This window comes from Aulostomus chinensis, chromosome 3 (genome assembly GCF_037954235.1).
Source record: "Aulostomus chinensis isolate RoL2024-O1b breed Wild chromosome 3, RoL_Achi_v1.0, whole genome shotgun sequence".
Taxonomy (NCBI): domain Eukaryota; kingdom Metazoa; phylum Chordata; class Actinopteri; order Syngnathiformes; family Aulostomidae; genus Aulostomus; species Aulostomus chinensis.
Window position 1 is genome coordinate 15,865,444 of NC_141322.1, and position 21,933 is coordinate 15,887,376.

The 21,933-nt window shown below is 43.5% G+C and overlaps 1 protein-coding gene across 1 annotated transcript in view; it reads right to left on the bottom strand.

The window, feature by feature from the left end:
* The window catches only part of foxp4 (forkhead box P4), a 146,185-nt gene that overhangs the window by 115,670 nt on the left and 8,582 nt on the right, over positions 1-21,933 (bottom strand). The window contains exon 2 of the mRNA XM_086198949.1: positions 8,946-9,009. The gene's annotated coding sequence lies outside the window, so the exon portion shown is untranslated. The remainder of the gene's footprint in view (positions 1-8,945; positions 9,010-21,933) is intronic.

Genomic DNA, 21,933 nt, shown 5'->3' on the forward strand with positions numbered 1-21,933 from the left:
TTGTCGTTGTCAAAAAAGGCACCAGAACCAAGCACGAATGAGGTTTTTTTTGCAACACTGGGGGGAGTTTTAGATCAAATATTGCTACATCAACCTCCTCTAATGACACAATTCAACATGTGCTTCAAAAAATGTTTGAAGATAGCAGTAAAGGCAACGTTACACACGCCTGTAACAAAGAGTAAAAGAGGTTGTCTAGGCCATTGAGAGCTACCAACTACGTGCTGAAACTGGAGATCGTTTGGCCAAGTTGTAAATGTTTGTCTTTCCGGCTGCTATCGGCCATGATGTCAATGGATGACAAAAAAAGTCTGGGAATATCGGGGAATGACAATGGCAGTGAAAACAGCTGGTCAATCCCATGAGTTAAATGTTCGGAAAGTTTTTTTTTGGTTCTTCAGATATTCCCCTTCCCATCAACCTTTTGTAAAATGATACTTCGAAATGTGCATCCAAAAAACAGTGCAAAGTGTAAACATGACATATGGAGAGAACTGAGGGTGAGGTAATTCCTCCTACTTGTTGTGGTCAACTCTTGATTCTTCACCAATCTCTCTCTCCTTCACCAACCATCCCTTCACCACCATCTTTTATCCTCCCACATCAAACCATGCTTTCATCCTCACTCCCCCACTTTTCTCCCCCTACCACTGCTGCTCTACCCTCCCATGCCCATTGCTGAGTGTGCCCCTTAAATCACCACTGTCCCTAAACTTCCCCATAAAAGATGGCAGGTTCTCCCCTGCCTCCCCCCTCCTCTCCCTCCTTCCTCCCCTCTGTCTCCACACATTACTGCTTTAATTAAGGTAATTACTTTCAGAGTAGTACTAATCGGATCCCCTTCTCTCCTGGCACACATTGACGCTCACACACACACACACACACACACACACACACACACACACACACACACACACACACACACACAAAAGCAGTTTACTCATGTACACTTTCCTCGCTTGGCACACACTTCCACAGCCAGAATGCCAGTGAAAACTGCCCCCTAACCTGGGTTTAAAGTCTAATGGTGGAGATCCACCGAATCTGACAACGCCACATCTGGACAGGGCATCGGACCAGTCTTCATTGCAGGTGGTGGTTGATGTCATGTCAGGTGGGTGGTACTTGACTTTAAACATGGCAGCCTGGTGACAAACTTTCTAATTATACAGGTGCACAATAAGGGTGGGAGAAGTTTCATGTCCGGAATTTTTTTTTTTTTTTTTAAGTAAATTGTGTTGCTATTTCATTCCTGAATTGATAAATCAAGACAAAGGATTCTCAAGATAAACATTAGCTTGATGGTTGGTAACAGCTAAAACTTAAGTTCCATCGACTGGAACAAAAATTGCAATCTATTGTGAAACTAAATGACATTACCTCTTCGGAAAACATGTCTGACAAGAAAAAGGGAATTCGATCAGCCTTTCCCGACTGTCGAACGCTGGACGGACCTCATTTGCATCCATCCAGTCTTCAGATCTCAGCTACGTGAAGTGCTCCGTCACCTCGCTGTGCTGTATTACTCATCCACCGCTTCGTTGGGTCACTTTCTCTTGATAGAAAATTAAGACCCAAAGATTTCACACCCATAAATTAGGAACCCAATTAATAACGGAGGAGACTTGCTTCAAGAGGGAAAGAATTCAGACTGATGGGTGTATCAGGGACAATCTCTTCGGTGGCATATGAATCAAATTTTAAGAAAGTCCTTTTGAGTGTTCTGCACAAGGACAAACTTGAGTGTTCTGGATGACTTGGGCGTAAAAGAGGAATGGTGTAATTACATTCAAAGGACATTCTAACCACTCTTAAAGTAGTTGAATGTATTTGTGTTTATCACTGAATCAATCACAGACATGGAAATTACTCCTCAGGAGTATTAATTCATGATCTAACTTTGATTTATTACATGCAGTATGACAAGTGTTATCTTAAGCATGTTGTCCATAATTGACTGGGAAGAACTCAACGTGTTGGCTCAACACATTCGCGTACGTTTATCCAGGGTTTTGTTTTAATTTTATTTCACTTACGGATAAGCACATTTAACACCATGTCAGTCAAAAGCAGTTCAAAAAAGAAATGGGTGCATTGACAGCCATTAAAGTGCTCCAATATTTAGGTGCATAAATATTGAATGCGATTTCAAAAGAACTTGAAAATGCTCCAGGCACAAACAGATTTCTACGTCACGAATGAAGAGATCTGCGAGGATTGTAGACTGACAGCATGTCTGAAATATACCACAGAGGTAGAGCAGTTGGAGCTTCAGTTACCACGAGGAGAATTTTGAATTGTATTCCGAACACAACAGGTGAGGGTCTTGGATGACTGGATTTGGTCTGATTTTTTTTCAGCAGTTGCACTGTGAATGAATGGTAATCTATGGATTGCCTGGTTTGGGAGGCGTATGAACAGAGAATTGCAATAGTCCAGCTTTCAGGAGAGTGTGTCAAACAAACCAGCAAGTCAAATTAAAGTACTTTTCATATTCACCCTGATATAGATTTGATCAGTCTCTATGGTTTGTAGAGTGCATCATCTCAGGAGTTGCTTTAGCCTATCTGGAAAGTATATGGCAAAACTATAGAACACTCATGTTGCGCACAAATGTCCAGAATGTGTAATTATCACACACTACGCTTAGATATGCCGTTAAATTGGGCAACTGTTTTAGCTTAATTAGGCCATTTAATCCCGGTATACATGAACCAGGAAGAATTGATTTATTCACCAAAGTGAAACGGCATCTGGAACAACAGGTGGTGGTATGTTCCCCTTTCTTCCCGCTTGCCTTTTCTTCATCAGATTAAAAAAAAATGCATTTTGAAAGGTGGGCAGCATCAAGTTTGTCTCCTTGTACAGAACTGCCTTGCTTTTACCATATAGTTTTCCCCGGCATGATGACATCAACCCTTGAACGTTAGCAACACTTCACAAGTAGAGTAGGTCCAGCAACTCACTCCTTCAATGAATCTACAACCAACAATTCTCCATGAACAAGCACATCCTGCAACAGCAAAACTTCCTTTTACCAGACAGCAACGTCGAGCAGATTTAGGCTGTGCGAGGGCGGCCGTCTGCTTTGACCAGTTGGGGAGAAAGAGAGCAGGAGAGCGGGGCATCCCTTCTCTCTCTTGCCACAACTGGGGACAAGCAGGATGCGCTTGCTGATGGAGAATTGTTGGGTGTAGATTTATTGAAGGAGTGTGGTACTGGACCTGCTCCACTTGTTAAATGTCATGAGAGAATTTTTGTTGTGATTTGGAGCTAAACAAATAAAACTGACTTGACAGAGAAACGGATAAGGAAAGAGAAGGATTTTGTATCTTATTTGTACGAACATGTTTTTTTGTGTTGTAAAATTCACTTTTCAGTCTAACACGATCATTTATTTGAACTTTTTCTTAACACAGTGACTGAGGATGTGTTGCCAGTACAATTTCATCAGGCTCTGTTTTAAGGAATTCTGGACACTTGCTATGGGCTTAGTTGAAGATTTAAGTTGCTTCTCATGTCTGCATCTAAACTATTTCGCTGATGCAACTCTTAAAATATTAGTAAAACATTAACTCCAACCTAAGCTAGAACTTTCTCCACTCCCAGTACTGACAGACCAACTGTCTTTGGGCTTTTGTATATGAAATGAAGGATGTACAGTGCGAGTGGCCTGTCAAAGGAGATTGTGAAGTCCTCTCTTTCCGTCACCATCCCCCTCTCTGCTTCTCCCAAAGGCACCTTGACTGATAATGAGAGAGAGAATGCAGGTACAGCTCAGACTCAGGGGGGTTTCAATTAACGCCCTGCAGATTAATAAAGAGTAATAAGGTGTACTGTGTGTGTGTGTGTGTGTGTGTGTGTGTGTGTGTGTGTGTGTGTGTGTGTGTGTGTCCACACGCATTGAAAAGACCCCTGTAGCTCAGCATGATGGAGGGGACAGAAAGGGGAAAGGCTTGTGAAAAAGCAGCAAGAATAAGAGGAAGTCTCTACGAGAACAACTCTGATTGGCTATTTACCAAAGGGTTGTTAATTGATCATCTCCTTTGAAAATTGTCCACTTGATTTAGTTTGATTACTGTTCACTCATCAGTGATTCCCAGTGCATATCAATGTACCATCCTAAGTTTTCTTTGTCACTATAAATGCCCCCCCACAAGCACCAGGACTCAAAAATATATTGCAATTTTATTGAAACTGCCTGGTGCAGCTTCAAAATTACAGGAGGTGCACTATTTGCTGAAGGCCAAATGGGTGTGTCAAAATACCATTCTAAAAGAAGTATTTCGGTGCTCCAGAGAAATGGTTTTCTACAGAACAACATACAAAACACAACCGCTTGGTAAAGACCCCACCAAAAAAATGAGTCACACCAGAGTCATGTCAACAATTTTCAATTAAAATGTGAATCATGACAAAGAAATTATGTTAGAGAAAGTTTATAATATTTCTTAGTTTGACTTATAGAGCTAGAATAGCTGGAGGATCGATTCACTCGGGCACGCATATCTGTAACATGGCCCCAGATTGGCCTGACATAGGTCCAACCATGGTATCTGATAGGAAAATGAACTGCGCACAGTTACACAGACATCATCCCGGCAGGTGCTAGTGCTAGCTGTATGACAGCGACGTCACTTGCTAACTTGTTTGGTATGTGACGTGAAAAGCAAGTCTGACTGCAAGCAGCTGTAAGGAGCTGTACCGCCACCTACCGTTCCAGAGGTGGACGTACTTCCGTCAATAATTAGATTCTTCCCCAGTTCTTGCATGGCAGGACAATGACAGTAGTCCAATTAAATGGCCTGATCTAGCTAGGACTATCGCTCCACTGTAACCCACTGACTGTCCTTGGCTTTAGAACTCACAAAGAAAGATGTACAACTGGCCTGTCACAGGAGACTGTGAAGTCCACACTGTCCGTCACCACCCCCCCTCCCTTTCTCTCTCCCTCCCAACGGCACATTGACTGATGATGAGAAAGAGAATGCATGCAAAGCACAGACACGGGGCGGGGGGGGGGTCTGCAGATTAATAGAGAGTAATAAGGTCCGTGTGGGTTTTTGTTGCTGTGTTTGTCTTAAGGACAGAGGAAAGGTCTGTAGGAAAACAGAAGTCAAGAAGATCCTCATAGTGCAGTTTTGATTGTGGATTTGTCAAAAGACCTTTAATTGGTCATCCACTTCATGTCGCTACACTTCCCAGCAGGAGATCTCGGGCTAGTTTGCACACATGAACACCTTCAACAGCAGCTAAAAGGTATCTCAAAGCAAAACTAGCTGCAATTGTTAAAAAAAAGAAAAAGACAAGAAAAGCAGAGCAGAAACCATCATTTTGTTTTCTATCTTATCATTTTAGCAAACGTGCCCTTTAAATAAAAGTCTGTATGAGAGTTAAGTTATGATGCTGTGTTTGTTCATTGCAACACTCCCTGTTGCATTTCTCATGGAAACTAAATAAACACAAAAAGAGAGCAACACACCCTTGTGCCTGTCACTGAACAATGTTTGCTTTACAGAGTTGATTTATCGGAGCTCTACCAGTTTCACGCTGACCCCAGTCTCTCTCTCTCTCTCTCTCTCTCTCTCTCTCTCTCTCTCTCTCTCTCTCTCTCTCTCTCTCTCTCTCTCTCTCTCTCTCTCTCTCTCTCTCTCTCTCTCTCTCTCTCTCTCTCTCTCTCTCTCTCTCTCTCTCTCTCTCTCTCTCTCTCTCTCTCTCTCTCTCTCTCTCTCTCTCTCTCTCTCTCTCTCTCTCTCTCTCTCTCTCTCTCTCTCTCTCTCTCTCTCTCTCTCTCTCTCTCTCTCTCCCCCCCCCCCCCCCCAAAGGAATGCACCTACAGCTATCTCCATGTAAATTAACCTTTCCATATTGTTTACATGACTTACACAGGCTGAAAGTTAATACATAGTCTTTTCAGTGTTTTTGTAATTGTTTGCATGGCTTTTGCAACAGCTGTGACTTGCATTCAATCGCTGCTAGATTGACTGTACACTTTCAAACCTGGAATCCATTGTCTGGACCACGTAGCATCCTGTGAGTATCTCAAACATGCAGTATAAATATTTATATAAGCAAGAACTGGATGTGAGGCATGTTGCTATTGGTAGATGAGATGGCATTGTTGTATTTACTGTATGTGTCTGGGTGTGAGCATTTTTATGTGAATGCCTGTGTGTGTGTGTGTGTGTGTGTGTGTGTGTGTGTGTGTGTGTGTGTGTGTAGTTCAGACAAACCCTACTAAGTGTACTGGCCTGGAGATTTGAAAAACAGATAACACCTGACATGTGTGGCGTGTGCGTGAGAAGGGCTTGTCTGCATATGACTTTGGCATGTTAGAACTTTGATTTATGGCGTAGTGTGTTTTTTTCTGTACTGTATGTCTGTGAGTGAGTGTTTAGGGGTGAAAAGGACGCTTTAAGATTCCCTGCGGCGTGCACATGTATGTGAAAACAATGTCCTGGGCCCCTGGGACAAGCAGCTGCAAGAATGATTGAGTGACAAATGGCTAAACCCTGATACATATCATGCTGGCATATGGGAATAAGGAATGTATCGATGGCTGTTTAAATGTCAATAAATACCGTGAGGAACTTAACTGAGGAAAGACTGAAATAAAGAAGCATAATGTAAGATCGAGGGAGTAGAAGTAGGCAGACATATGAGGCAGTAACTGACAGACATCAAATCAATAGGTTAAATTTCGGTACCCGAACACTTCACGGTGACAGTGAGATAATGGCAGAGCTGGACCTCCTCATTTGTGTTGTTCAGAACACCATGATGATATCACGCCTAACAGCTTTTTTAACAGAGAGGAGTAAATGGTAAGCCAAAAAAAATCTAACTTGCGGTAGGACTTGCGAAACACCAGATAAATACAAAATCTGATGTGTGCACAGCTATCAAGACAAGAAGGACTCTGAAGATGACTCCAACATGGCACCACCTATCAGTCAGCTTGCCGTTTACAAACTCTTGCTTTGATTGACATGTCAGCTTGCCCCTGTCAACCCCACCTGGGCTGCAACCGGGTTCAGGACACTGGCTCACCCTGCTAGAGGGTTGAGGGGTCGGCAGTTGGTAGCAACAAACACCAGACTTTGCAGCAGAGTGTTTGTCCCATTAAAAGCACAGTATGTTGCTACAATAATCCAAACCACAATATTTTCTGTAGCGCTATAATGTAGAAACAGGGATTTTGCATGTCCACCACAAAAATAGAACCGTGTGTTCACCACTTAACAATCTGAGCTGACTCTCCATTGTTTCTTTGGAGCTGTAAAGTAATTCTAACAGAGGTTGTGCCAGTTCCATGCGGTGTACAATCACGGTGGTCATTTCTGGTATTCAGTTTAGATCAGGTTTTCTTACTGTATCACAAAATGAAGTAAAAGTAGTGAAATTGCAAGTTGTGACAACAAGGAGGACAAAGCATGAGTGCTGAGGAACAAGAATCAATCAGTCTAGGAGGGCCTCTTGATTAGACATTCCACAGCTGACTCCATCTTTGTTAGGCTTTAATTAATTCATAATACTGAAACAAATTACCTTTGCACGGATGAAAATTACACCTAAATGTGGCGTGGCAGTTTGGCATTTGGTGATTAAATTATCTCTGGAGATCGTGGGAGTTTGATAGAGCAGCGTTTTCTTGATGGAGTCGTGTAGCATTATTAAGTTTGAAATAACAGTCCTCTCATTTCCTACGTGGGGCCATTTGTAATAGTAAGACAGTACACAAGCCTGACAGGCTTCTGCTGAGCCACCAAAAGTCTCTTACATTCAAACGGGCTGGCTTTAGATAATAAGAAAAACCTTTTATGTTACTTTTAAAGACTTTATAGTATTTAGCCTATATTCTGCTGTCTGCAACTGGACAGATTGCAGCATGTCCTCTTTTTTCTGAAGGCTGACTTATCAAGGGCAGATGGTTCCCATCATAGTCAAAAAGTGACTCTTTATCAAACCCACCGTCATTGCTTTTGTTCACTAGGACAACCAGTATAGGGAATTCACCACAGACAATGAAATATAATAATAATAATAAAAATATATACATACAATAAGAATACCTCCTCATAGAAATAAAATAAAACAGCCTTGGAGCAGGAAAAAAGAAAGCAGCAGAGCTGAGCTTTGAAGAATGATAACAGAGTTAAGGAATTGAATGGCCAAGAGTTCTTTCTCCTCTTTTTATAGGTTATAGATGATGGTAAGTAGACCGCTGTGCAGCTTTATCTTTGTCTGACTAACTCGGTTTCTACTCCAGTTGGAGGCTTAAGAGAAAAAAACGCAACAGTTCCTGTAAAGTCTCATCCTGTCTTTGTCTAGGCCTGGATACTGAAGAAGAAAAGGCAAAGATACTTATCAGGTGTAGATGCAGGCAAAGTAAGGTTACAATGATGGAGATGCAACCTTCAGGTGTGACTAGTGAACACTTGCTGTAAACTTAGACACACCGAGCCTGAAAAGAGTAAAGAGAGTCACTGCCTCTTATAAGTTGGGTCTTGAACTGTATGATTTTTGCATCTTATCACGTGTGTCTTATGGGAAATACTGTAAACATGTTCCTGTATTAATATGAAGGCTGCTAGATGTTTTCTGTTGGATTGTAAGGTAACTATCTGTTCTTAAACGTGCTGCTGCCTGTATTGGCAGGTTCTCTTTGGCAAAAGAGATTTATTCTCAGTGGGAGTTCCCGGTTGAGTAAAGTCACACTAATATAAGCATCATTAAAAACAATGGCCCTGCTCCTAATCTCTCTTTTTTATTGTCTTTACATAACGTTTTCTTTATCATTAGTTTGTCATCAGGGCAAATGTCACTAAACTCAGTGGAGGAACCAATGAAATTTGGGGCAGATCCATTTTGCAAAGCAAAACATGGCTTTTATTTTGACTTTGAGTTTATCTGAGGTCGCCAGCTTTCCTTATTGTGTTTCTTACCTTGCTTCTTTGTTTTTGTGATTCGTGTGACTTGGCTGCAGGAAAGTACATGTCTAAAATCCATCTAAACACACAAGAAAAAAGGTAAACAGAATAGAAAAGGTCACTTATTTGCCATCAGTTTCAGTTTCAAGGCCTGAAGCACGAAAAGTTAAGCAACCGGTGCAAAATCAGAGCACACAAACAGATCAGGAAGTTTTTTTGAAAACACTGTGCATGTGCGTGTGTGTGTTTGTGTGTGTGTGTGTGTGCGCAACATCTTGTTTGCTCTTTCACTAAAGGCCTTGTAGAGAAAAACCTCCTCCGCAGGCAATAGGAGCCTCCGTGTCAATTATCCTGCCCTGAACCTGCGATCTCTTTACACCCCACCCCCACCCACCGCCCCTCTCTCTCTCTCTTCTCCCTGCCTCCCATCATCCTCAGCTCCTCTAATAGGCCTTCTCTCTCCAGATGATGAGAGGACATGCTCCCCTCTGATGGCAGCGCAGCACAGCTCACAATGCTCTGTCAGGGCAAGATTAGGACAGGGCAGAGGGAAAACGCTCCACCTGTAAAGTGATGGCCCACGTGTGTGTGTGTGTGTGTACATACAGGTATTAGAGTATCAGGTGTTGCTGCATCCTCAAAAGGAATATGCCAAACATGGGGTGTGTGTGTGGGTGTGTGTGGGTGTGTGCGTGTGTGGGTGGGGGTACCAATAAGCACAGACATGAGTACAGATCTCTTTCCTACAAAGTGAGAACATATATAGGAACGATGAACAGAGGAAATGAGAGAATGCAGAGAAAGAGAAGAAAAAGAGAGAGATGTATAAACTGTCAACACTGTCACGGAAAACGGCCCTCAAATTAAGCCGAGCGTGTGGTTCTACAAGGGACTCTGGGAAATTGCCTTTTATCGCTTCCCAAACAATGGGCCGTCTGACAGTGTTGCGTACGATAACGTGCGCACACACACACACACACACACACACACACACACGTCTGACAGTGTTGTGCCCGATAAGTCTGCCAGCCGCTATTTACATTATTCCTCCAGTGAGCCTCTGTCTCTCTCTCTCTCCCTTTCTGTCTTCTTCAGCGACTTTTACAGTCCTCGGCAGCCACACGCTTTCATGTGGTTAATATCATGCAAAATAACAGCTTCTTATTTTCCTGCTGCTCTGTGCCACCCACCCCTCCACCCCTCCCTCCCTCCCTCAGCATCCCATCTTTAATGGGGGCTAAGCGCTGTAAGCTTGCTGAGTGCGAGGGCCCTCTTATACACACACTACTGTGGTTATCTCTCCTCTCTGTTTATCATTGTTATTATTATTAATGCTCTGCTGTAACCGCAGAGCCCAACACGGCAAAGAGAGAGAGCGGAGGAGAGGAGGGAAGAAGAGAGGGATGAAGGGGGAGGAAGAAAGAGCGACGGAGGGTGAAAGTGCTCCTGTGATGTGATGCTTGTTAAATAAACTGCTATTTACCACCGTGACAGAGAGATTATTTACAAACATGCACCATTACGCCGCCCTCCTCTTCACCATCCCCTGCCGCCCACCCCCTCCCTCATCCTCCTCTTTTCCCTCTCTTAATAGCTTGTTTGATGCTGCTGGAGGGCCACGCTGGTCAGAGGATTATGGCTGGTGACAGTGATGAAATGCTCTTGTGCCGTACAAGGATGATGGAGGCGTGCAACATGTTGTTATCAGAGGGGATTTGTAATGCACTGAAGTTTGGAATAATGAGGCTCATTAGAGACACTGTAAACTATCATCTCATGCATTCATATGAAGTCATTTGACTACAGACCCCTTGATTTCTCACCGCACATGCTCACATTAGCGTTGGCCAGATATAAAATCCTAATGACATACAGCGAGAGCTTCCTATCACCACAGATGCGACTGATCATGAAGTAGTGCAAAAGTGTTTCCTCTTGTTTTTCTGGTCCTAAACACAAGATCTGTCTTATGATTAAAAAAAAGAAAAGAAAAAAAAAGGCTGGTATAATTGTGAATAACACGTTTTTATTTATTTTCGGCCTGGCAACCTTGCTGGGCACTCAGACGCACTGTGGGTGAACTAACCCAGAATGGCTGGTTCAGATTCAAGAGCAAACTTCCCAAATCAACTATGTAAAAGGTGTTCAAACAAGAGAAAATGTAACATTAGTAACCGAGCTGTCAGGACAAATGGGGTTTACATGCACAATCGCTGTCAGGCAACAGTTACAGCCTCATCGGGGTTTGTTTTTTTTAATTTTTCATTTAAATCGACTACATCTGGTGTCCCAGTGTACATGGATGTACACACACACATACACCCCCACTCCCTTCACTGTTCAGGTTCAACCCTGTAGTGGGACCTACATAGCACCTGAGTGACTCTTTAAGCTCAATGGCAGCTCCCACAAACGAGATTTTCTTGGTTTCACTTCAGCACAGAGAGGAAGTGTAGTGGATCTTCTACACAACCAATGAGAGTACAAATATTCTGCTTAACAGTAGCTTACAAATGCATTTGTCTAACCTCCATTGATTATGCGACCCTTCACCGCTTGTCTTCCACGACATAGTGATCCGCTGAAGAGGAGAGGTATGTGTCGATCATTAGACCTTACTTCATATTCATCGCCCCCTTCACTCCCACCCACTCGCCCATTCAGGAGACTAAGTGAGGCCATTGAGATGTTTCCGTTTGAAAAGTCCACCTCTTACAATATCCCATCCCTTTAAACTGCTCCAAAGGTCTTCTCCATCAGGGGTCCTTTACACTGTGTGTGTGTGTGTGTGTGTGTGTGTGTGTGTGTGTATGTGTTAGTGTGAATGTGAGCATGTGTGTGTGTGTGTGTGTTGTTTTACAGAGAGTGAGAGCAATAAAGCCTCAAGTGCCTTTTCTTGAAACTGGAGGGGATAAAATGAAGAGAATAAAAGAAAGAGTGGAAGAGAATGACGGGAGGAGGTAAAGGCAAGTATGAGAAAAATGACTGGGTAACACTGACAGTCATATGTTAACGTCAGGATTTGTGTTGCACACGCGCACACACATGATTACACGTATATTTACTGTGATACATGTAAAGCAGTACTAGGTAGGATCCAACTGATTTTTCTTTTGCTGCACAGATGTTTTTTTGTTTCACAAAAGTGAGTGTGCAGGTGTGTGTAATATCAGTCCTGTGCTGCAAACAAGACTATTCATTTGGCCAGTGGCATGTAACCTACACCCTGTGTGTAACCTGACCCTCAAGGGATAAGGTGAAAAAAGAGAGGCCAGACTTTTGTAAAAGATGCACATACACATACAATAGCTCATTATTTTATGCGTGTGTCACCGTGGCTTTAAGAGGTCGTATTCGGAGTATTAAAAGAAAAAGCCTGAAGCTAAATGGTGCACAGTTCCTTAGATTTCTTTGCCTCCCCCATCCTCCCTCCCTCCCCTACTGAGTCTATTGAAGACCTGCAAGTTTATCAGACCTAATGTAGCTTTAGCATATACAGCTTATGCCTGTAGCACACTCTTTTCTCCCTATCTCTACCGCTCACTGTGCAAAAAACCTCCCTAATACTATCTCTGCCATTCACAGCGGATGGCCCTGCTAACGATGCCAATTAGCAAGAGCACACAATGCACGCTTCATCTCCCCTCCCACCTGTCAGAAGTACACGCAGCACAGCCTCAAATACCAGAGAAAATAACTTCCCCTCTTTGCTCTCCTCCTCCTCGTCTTCCTCCCTACCACCCTCACTCTTTTTGCGTTAGCGCCGTTTTATGTTTTGTTTGGTTTTGCTGTGAAAACTCCAGGAGAAACTTTCCTATATGTGCTTGTGTGTGTGTATTTTGTTTGATAAGAAAAAAAAAGAGAGGGGAAAGGGGGGTGTGGAGGGGTGGGCACCAAACAAAATAGGAACACAGCAGTGAGAAGCCGAGGGGAAACAGTGAATATGAAGAGAAAACTGGCTGTTTACTGTTGTAACCTCTGTTGTCATCCTCGTGTCAGATGGAAAGATAGCGGACAGAAAGAATCACAGCACAAGAGGGAAAGTCGCCAAACCACCAAAACCCCTGACACCACACCCCTTTAACCATCTTTATCCCTCAGCACACACCTTGAGGGCATTCCTCCCTTCACCTCACAGATGAAAAGAGAGAATATAGCCTTTCTGATGCTAAATAGAGAGCGAGTGTGTGTGTGTGTGTGTGTGCATTTGTGTTTGTGTGCGTGTGTGTTTGTGCTCCCAAGAGGATGCAGAATCCTGTTTCATCAATTCAGCCAGCTGCCCACACACAAAAGTGCTTGTTGAGTATATGTGAGTGGGCTACTGCGTGTGTGTGTGTGTGTGTGTGTGTGTGTGAGCAGCAGCAACGTATTGTGTAAGTGGTAGTTAGAATGCGACAGCAAAAGCTGCTCTCTAAAATGGTACTCGTATTCTGAAGGGCCTACAGGGTTTTAGTGGCGTTTGCTAACGAGGCATTCATACTGATCCATTACAGAATGCCCCCCCCACACTCTCACACACACACACACACACACACACACACACACACACACACACAGAGGAAAATACATTGACTAATACTTCTATCCATCTGCACACGTTTTTCAGACCCAAGTAAAACCACTAATAAAGCCCATTGATACCGTTTCCAATAAGAGGAGTTGCTTTTCTCTTACGATTATTTCTTTTTTGTTTTGTTTTCCCTGATGCATCATGGCTCAGTGTCACAGAGCCATGAGCCTCAGTCACCACACCAGAAAGAACTGATCAATGTTGCCAAAACAGCAGAGCACAGTGCAGCGTCTCAGACGTGTATACAGTCTTTGGTGGCTGTCGTACTTGAAAGCAGACGGGTTGAGGTTGTAGCTGAGAAGCTGAGATGAGAACAGTCGCAGTAACCAGCAGAGGCGAGTAGCTGTCATTGCCTCCATGTATACTGTTGATAGCGAAGCCCCGCCCACTCACTGTACGTGTGTCTGAGATTGAAAGCACCAGAAGCTTCATGTTCACCACTACATGTTCACCCATGTTTTGTGTTCACTGTTGACTAAATGCTGCTGTTGAAAAAACCCAGGTGGAAGAGGAGGTTTGAAGGGTTATTAGCCAGTGGATATATGGCTTTACATTCTTTTATCTACCCTGCCTTACTCCAAGTCTGGAACCTCCACACACACACACACACACACACACACACACACACACACACACACACACACACACACACACACACACAATTCTATAGAGTAATATCAATACACTAAATGGGCCACATTTTTCAAACATACAAGAAGAAGCAGGCTTGTGATCATACCCACACACATCTACGCACTTATCAACATGGACATGAGGGGAGTCTTTGGTCGACTCTCGGGTCAGGTCTGAGATGGTGTGTGCACATTTTCAGAAGAAGTTGTTTTTATTGTCAAATGTTCATTGTGCAGAAAAATTCATCCTCTGTATTCAACCCATCCTCTGTGGGATAGTGAGCAGCCACGTGCAGTGGTCGGGGACCAACTCCAGATTTTCTGCCAGCACTTTGGTCATGAGTAATTAATCTAAGTTACATGTTTTTGATGGTGGGGGAACTGGAATACCTGGTGGAAACCCACGCAGACACAGGGAGAACATACAAACGCCACACGGAAAGGCCCTGGAAGAGCTGGGGCTCAAACCCAGGACCTTCTCGCTGTGAGGCAACACTGCTAACCACTTTGATACCATGAACAACCAAGCTCAACCTTCCAGAGCAGTGATGGAGTCAGACGATTGTTATGAGACCATTTTTGACAGTCATCTAACAACAAACAAAAACAGATCATAAATAAAAATATAGCTCATGGATATCTCAGGATATCTTCATAAGCAGCGTAGGACTAGCACCAAACTCCTCCAATTACTTTACACCCAACAATTCACTTTTCAAGCACTTTAAACCATCAATAGAGCATAGTCCCATACATCTGAACTTCTTAGAAGTCAAGAAAAATTTAAAAACTGATATAAGTACTTACCTTGGCAGACATGTAGATAGGCTGGTGATGCCTGGACACTCCTTTTGTCTCATCACTTGCAAAAAACAGCAGAACAGACAGAATAAGATCCGATTTAGGGGAAAAAAATCTGATTTGAGAGATAAAATCAGATTTGGCTACAGTCTGAGCAAGCTCTGACTGCCAGTCTTTCCCCTGTGGCCTGTTGGAGGATAAATCAATTCTGCACATAGCGTGTCATAGTGAGGTCTACATTTAAATGCATTACAAATTTTTTAACCAAATTTTCTTAAAGTTTGAAAAAGAAGGAGTTTGTCTGTTGGGTCAAGCAAGTTTCAGGCTTGTATCATCTTACAGAACAAGTCACTGTTTCCTCAGTTTCTTCAGCCAAATTGCAGGAAAGCTCATAACCAAACGTAGTCATTAGTGGGGGTTTACTGTCAAAATCAAAAGCTTTAATTTATTTTTCACTGTTTCTTTTTACAATTTTTATGCACATTATTGATTTCTTTAAACAGACTGTTTTTGCCCTCTCACTCATATTACACAGCAACGTCAATTCCCAACCTTCTCCCCTGTCCTCTGGTGTTCCTCAAGGTTTTGTCATTGGCCCCATCCTATTTATCATCTATCTCCTTCCTCTTGGTCACATCTTCCAAAATTACATTCATTTCCATTATTATATGGATGACACCCAGCTCTACCTCTCCTCTTAAAGCCACCTCCACCTTCCCACCCCACTCCCTCTGTGTCAGTTTACAAAAGATCAAATCCTGGTTCTCCTCCAACTTTCTCAAATTCAACAGTTCCAAACCTGAGGTCGTCCTCATTGGTTCTAAATCCTCTCTCACTAATACTTCCAGTTTACCCATCCTCATCGATAACTCCTCTGTTTCCCCCTCCCCTCTGGTTAAGAGCTTGGGTGTCATTCTTGACAACTCTCTGTCATTCCAGACCCACATTAATAATGTTATCCAGTCGGCCTATTTCCATCTTCGCTATATGAACCGCCTCCGTCCATCCCACACTTAAAACAGTGCTGCCATCTTGGTCCACACTCTTGTCAAATCCCGCCTAGACTACTGTCTTCGGTGTCCCCCTTAAGTCCATTCATAAATTGCAACTGGTCCAGAGCTCAGCTGCCCGTATTGTCTCGAGAACACCATCCATCAATCACATCACTCCTGTTTTCCAACAACTCCACTGGCTTCCTGTCAAATTTCACATAGACTTCAAAATCTCTCGACCTCCTCCACATCAACACTCCCTCCCCGAACACTCAGGTCAGCCTCCTCCATCAGCCTAACTGTGCCCTCTGACCATGTGTCCACCATTGAATCCAGAGCCTTCAGCCCTTCTGCCCCCTGCCTCTGGAACTCCCTTCCCCCCGACATCAGGAACATTAACTCACTATCCATCTTCAAATCCCATCTAAAAACCCACCTTTTCAAACTCGCCTACTCACTGCAATTTGTCATCTACTGATCACTGATTTTATTGCATTTGTACTGTATTGTCCTTTTAACCATTGTTTGTGTGTTGTGAGGTGACCTTGAGTGCCCTGAAAGGCGTTTTAAATCAAATGTATTATTATAATTTTAAAAAATGATGTCCTTCCTGTGACTGAAAGTCCTTTGACAATGCTGGGTAAATATTGGCTTCATCCATAATTATTTGTAAAGCATCATAACTTTTGCCAAAAATGCAGGAGCTAGCAGTAACCCCTGTGGTTTAGCACCACATTACACAGACTTGTTGCTATGTACTGTAGATCAAAGTGTTGGCTTGGGGTCTTCACAACAGTCAAAGTTGGGCCTTGTTGAACTTTGACCTCTACACACTGCAAGTCCCCTGGAAGAGTGGGCTGAACCAAAAGGCAATCATACGTTGTACACTAAAGCTCCATCATGGTAAACTAAAAAAACTGCTGTGCACTTATTTGCTTTGAACACATGCTACAGCAATATATGTGTGTGTGTGTGCACGTGTGAGACTTTGCTCTTTTTGTGTCTATCTCAATTTTTTTAATACATTGATTTCTCCTTATGATGGACAGAAGGCTCTTAAGGGGGACAAAGACGGAGTGATGAATTGCTGCTGTCCGCAAGAAAGATGCTTGTTTTCTTGTCTCACTTTGATTGGGTCAAAGACGAGACACTGGGTCAAAGGTCATGATGCCATACAGATTGACATGAAAAAAAACACAAAAAACTCATTTTACTCTTTTCAATTGGTCTCCAGCTGCAATTACCCATAAATTGTTGCCATGACCATGTCAATGTCAGCCTGCAGATAAACTAATACTGTTACAGAATGGAGTCAGTATATCCAGGCATTTATAGAGAGAGACATTCTGCAGGTATACACACTCACACACTCACACACACACACACACACACACACACACTATACAGTACTTTTTTGGGGTTGGGGGTGTGTCAAGGTTACAGGCTATACACTGCACTGAACACCTTGGGTGCATCTTCCAAAGCCTCTGCCAGACCTCCATGGACACTAGCACTGTCCTCATGCTCTAGATACACTTCACCTTCATCCCCATCCCCAAGAGGAACTCTTCGGAGACCCCTAGCGACTTCCACCCAGTGGCCCTCACCCCCATGTGACAAAAGCCATGGAGAGGGTCGTTAAACAGCACATCCTCTCTTGGACAGGCTCATAGCTCGATCCCCTACAATTCGCAAACCGGGCAAGAAGAGGCGTCAGCAACACCAAAGCCTTCATCATCGACACAATCCACAAACATGTCGAGCTTCCCGATACCTTGGCCAGGCTTCTGTTTGCAGACTTCTCCTCTGCTTGTCACACCCTGCAGCCACACATCCAAGCAGAGAGGCTCCACCTAAACTTCAACCTGGACGACCAGCTCATTCTCTGGATCCAGGACTTCCTTCCCCACAGAACACAGAGAGTCCGGATGAACAACAACCTGTCTGACCTCCTTACCACCTCTACAGCCTCCCCACAGGACTGTGTGCCCTCACCACTGCTCTTCATCCTCTACACCAATGAGTGCAGGACCTCACAAGCCAACTGTCGTCTGGTGAAGTTTACTTATGACACAGTCCTCCTGTCCTTCCTGTCCAGCTCCACCCAGCACCATGGACCTGCCCTGCAGCAGTTTGTTGAGTGGTGTGACACCTCCCTGCTGGAGCTTAACATCAGCAAGACCAAGGAGATGGTAGTGACCTTCTTCGGAAGACAGAGGGAGATGGCTGCTGCTGTCTCCACCATTACCCATGGGTCATTGGTGGAGACTGTGACAGAGTACAAATATCTGGGGACCATCTTCAACGACCACCTGAGATTCTCCTCTAACACGGAGGTGATCCTGAAGAAATTCCACCAGAGAATGTACCTGCTGAGGAAACTGAACTCTCGTTACAGTCTCTTTGTCACTCTCTGTCAGCAGCAAGATCCTTCTGACCTTCTTCTACACATTTACTGAATCAGTCTTATTGTTTTCAGAGGTCTGCTGGTTTCACTCCATCAACGCGCAGGAGAAGAACCACTTATATTGTATTGTCAAGGTGTGTTCCAAAATAATTGGACTTCCCATTGCTCCCTGACCGCTGTGTATGAGAAGCAACTCTGCAGCATGGCTGCCCAGATCCTGAAGGACCCTTCCCACGCTTTCTTTCCACCATTCAAGAGGCTGCCATCCAGTCTCAGGCGACGGTGTCCGGCCAGCAGGACCCAGCGAAGGAGATCCACCTTCGTCCCCCAGGCTGTCCTCCACCTGAACTCTTTGAACTCCCTGCTCTCTGACCCCTAGTACCACCCACAAGATTGCCACTTGATATACACCGAGTGTACACCTGTACTTCCTGTATATGCTGCAACTATGTTTATATTCTATTCGTGCTACGATCCATCCTGTACATGCCACAATATCTCCAAAGTATTTCTCATTCATTGATGTAATTACACTACTTATCTATTGTACACTACTACTTCTTCTGCACTACTACCTCTACTGCACTACTACTTCTATCATGCACTTTACAAAGCAACTGCTGCTAACCCTGGGAGGTATAGACTTCCTTACCTTATGTATGTTGTTGTGTTGTTGTTGTGTAACCAACTGTACAGCTCTCTGCTACCTTAATTGCCCCCTACGGAGATAAGAAAAATTTTCTGAATCTGAATGTATTATTTCAGTGCCTCAAGTGGAATGTGGATGTGTGTGCGAGTTCCCATCTAGGGGTCAAAGGTCACCGAGTGAGGGGAAAAGGAGCAAGCACAAAAAGATTTCAGCTAAACAAAGTCCAATCTGTACATTCTACAGCATGAAAACCGCGTCAAGTCAGCCATGTCTGTAAAGATGTAAATTTATGAAAAATCAGCGAAACTCTGTGGAGGGGCTTGCATACTTTCAAAATACCCGTGCTCTTGTTACGAAATGTCGGCAGTTTCGCAAAAAGTCAGAGCCTGTATTTTTCAATGATGTGTGAGCTGCCAAATGAATTCAGTTCCGTTGCACATCATTGCCTCGTGGGTATTCTTGTATAAAGACAGCAAACTCATCACATTTACCAACAAAAAAATAGTGGCTAAAGATTGTGTTAACCAGCTTCCTGATGTCTTCATGATAACTTTGGCAAATTTTATCAGTTCTAGATCAGAAACACTGTTTTTTGTTCAAAAAGCATGTAAACACTTATGTCTGTTTTGTATTTATTTAGAAAATAAAACAAATGAGGACTAAAAAATTCAGAGCTCTTTATGTGGTGCAGAACAGCGGTTATCACAGCTCATTCCTGAATAAAAACATGAAAAAGTGAGAAAAAAAAAAATCATACAAATTTTGTTGCACTTTGTAAGGAAACCCACCGTCAAATCAAGCATTTTTGACTGCTGTAATCAGAAAACTAAAAATCCTGATGGACTGTCGAATGCACTTTGCTCGCTTTCATTTGATTGTTCTTGACAGTTTGTGAGACATATTTATTGGCGGAACATTGTTCCAAAAATAGCTTTTCTAACTCATTCTCACTGGGGGGACTCAACATGTATCAATAGAAATCTTTTACGGTGTTTTTTTGTGTGTGTGGTCTTGCTGTGGTGCCGAACTGTGGAACGCAGAGGTCAAGAGGAGCTGACCTCCCCAAGGTCTGAATCGGGTGAGAAGGGGGGGGGGGGGGTTCTCAGACACACACAAACAAACACACACACGCTCTCTGTTTCCTAGCACCTGGATCTTATTTATGTAGTTTATACAAGCACTAATAATGGTTTATTCACAGAGATAATAAGTGGATATACAGGAAGAAGTGCTAGAGGCTTCTTTGTTGCTTCCAGTGGAACAATACAATTATTTAGAATTTTGGGGAACCGTTCATTAATAGAGATAAACGGGCAGTTATTTAAAATCTGATTTACCTGCCTTCATTTAAATCTCAGTCGAGAGGTGGTCGCTGCATCTTCAGGTGTCAGCAGTGGAGGAGCGAAGTGCTAGGTGTGACCAGCCTACTAGAATAAGATAAAATACAAGAATTCTCTAAACAGTATAGAAAGAAATGTCATGGAGGCAGAGACGCACATGCATTAACACCTGTTCTCTTCTTCTTGTCCATTACTGAACTGCTTTTATTCTCTTGGCCTTTGGGTTTTTTTTTTTGCCCCCCGTCCCCTGTGCACTCTTGTCTTTCAGACTAAACAAATTGGCTGGGAAACTGCTCTAGATCCAGATGCTCTCTCTCTCTCTCTCTCCTTCTCTCTCTCCCTCGCTCTCTCATCACTCACTCCCTGTCCCGCACTCTTCTACCCCCACTTCGCTGACCTTTGCCCCGCTGCCCTCCCACTCTTGCAGTCTCTGGCAGACCAGAAGTACAGCAGCACCTCTCCCCTCTCTCATTCAGCAGCATTCAGTCATTCCAACTATTTTGCTCTTCTCTGGTCAAAACAATCTCATAAGGAGCCATCATTGTTGAAACACTGTAGTTACTTACTTCAAAACTGTTAGGGAGTAAGCAAAGCTAAGTGGGACCCTGTCAAGCAAGTACACCTCTCCCATTCTTCTGCGTTTAATCGCATTTGGAAAAAAAAAAAAAAAGTTTCACATAACAGGGCAATGCAAAGACATTATTGTATGTTTCTAAAATATAGTTTTGGATCACATGCTGACAACTTTTGTAACAAATACATATGGTACTACACACACACACTCATGCAGGATCCGTGATGACAGGGCCCACCGTGATGGTTGACGCAAGGGATCGAACTTTCTTTTCTGACTGGGAACTGTGGCTTTTCAAACAGGAGTGGGACCACCACAGGACACACACAGGAGAGAGACACAGACTGATAGATGAGAAGAGAGAGAGAGAGAGAGAGAGAGAGAGAGAGAGAGAGAGAGAGAGAGAGAGAGAGAGAGAGAGAGAGAGAGAGAGAGAGAGAGAGAGAGAGAGAGAGAGAGAGAGAGAGAGAGAACATTTGAAGCTTGGTGGTTATATTTCCCTGGAGCCTACCCCAGCTTTACAACTCCATTAACTGCTCTAGTGCAAATTTTAGCCGGTTTCAGCCCAGGTTTGTTCTGAAATAAATCAGAAACGAGGGAAAAGGAAAGACCAAAACGTGTGTCCCTTAGCACCTTTGGTTTAATTCCTTCCACTGGCCGAAGGGGGAGTGAGCCAAATATTGGTACGGCTACATTGCCAACTCCACACAATCCAAGCAGGGCCACCCTAGGATGCAGGATGCCCGAATGACCTTCTTCATTTATGACTTCTTCTTCCTCTTCAGCCACATTGAATTTCAGCTTGTGTGTTCAGCATGTGTGTGTGTGTTCAGCATGTGTGTGTGTGTATATATAGGGGTCTCCAGTGATTCCCTGAACCCCACAGCCAGCCTCATTTCAGCACTTTTCTAAACATCACCTCTCAAAGCTCATTCCCGAATAAAAGACAACATGGAAAGAAAAACAGGACAGCAGCAGAAAAAGGAGGAAATGTTTTTTAAAAGGTACCAGACCGCAGCATTTTCCACTGATATTATA